General features: G+C 64.8%; 1 protein-coding gene across 2 annotated transcripts in view; it reads left to right on the plus strand.

The window, feature by feature from the left end:
* The window catches only part of RXRA (retinoid X receptor alpha), a 26,883-nt gene that overhangs the window by 21,490 nt on the left and 4,726 nt on the right, over nucleotides 1-667 (plus strand). The window lies entirely within an intron of this gene.

The raw sequence follows: 667 nt of genomic DNA on the forward strand, positions 1-667 counted from the left end.
CCTTGCCTAAGAGCCCGGAGGACCTGGGGCCCTGAGTGTCAGCGCAGCCAGCCGGAGTGGGAAGGGCTGGGGAGGGGCGTCCCAGGGTCCCTCGGGTGTGGGGGGGGGCGCGGCACAGGAGTGGTGAGTGGGAAGGAGCGGGTGGCAGGGTGTGGGGGGTGGGGATGGTGGTGGGAGGGGTCCCAGGCGAGCCCCCGAGTACAGGAGCCTTGAAGTCAGAGGGGAGCAGCGGAAGCCGCTCCTGTAGCCCCCCGGGGATAAATGTGGGAGCCGTGCTGCCCCGTGGGACAGCTCAGGGAGAGCAGAGGGGCACCACGTACTGTGGGCAAGCACTGGTTTAGACAGTGTAGGGCTGTGTCTTTGCCACAGGACGTTTCAGGGCCACCGAAGTGCCACCGAAAGGGGCTGTGGAGTGCGGGGTTTATTGCCCACAGACGGCTTCTTTGGAGAGCACATCCCTCTGGGGGCATGTTTAGAAGTGCAGCCCCAGTCATGCACCCAGCTGACAGTTCTGTGGTTCCAGCTGCCAGTAGAGAGGTGACAGTGATGGGAATGTAATAAGTGGCCGGTGTCGGGAAGTGGAACGGAGCCTGCTCTGGCTGCAAGGAAGGAGCCAGGGAGCCAGGAGCTGGGGAAATGCCTTCCCGCGGGCGGACTCCAGGGAGCG

This window comes from Lipotes vexillifer, unplaced genomic scaffold (genome assembly GCF_000442215.2).
Source record: "Lipotes vexillifer unplaced genomic scaffold, Lipotes_vexillifer_v1.1 scaffold149, whole genome shotgun sequence".
Taxonomy (NCBI): Eukaryota; Metazoa; Chordata; class Mammalia; order Artiodactyla; family Lipotidae; genus Lipotes; species Lipotes vexillifer.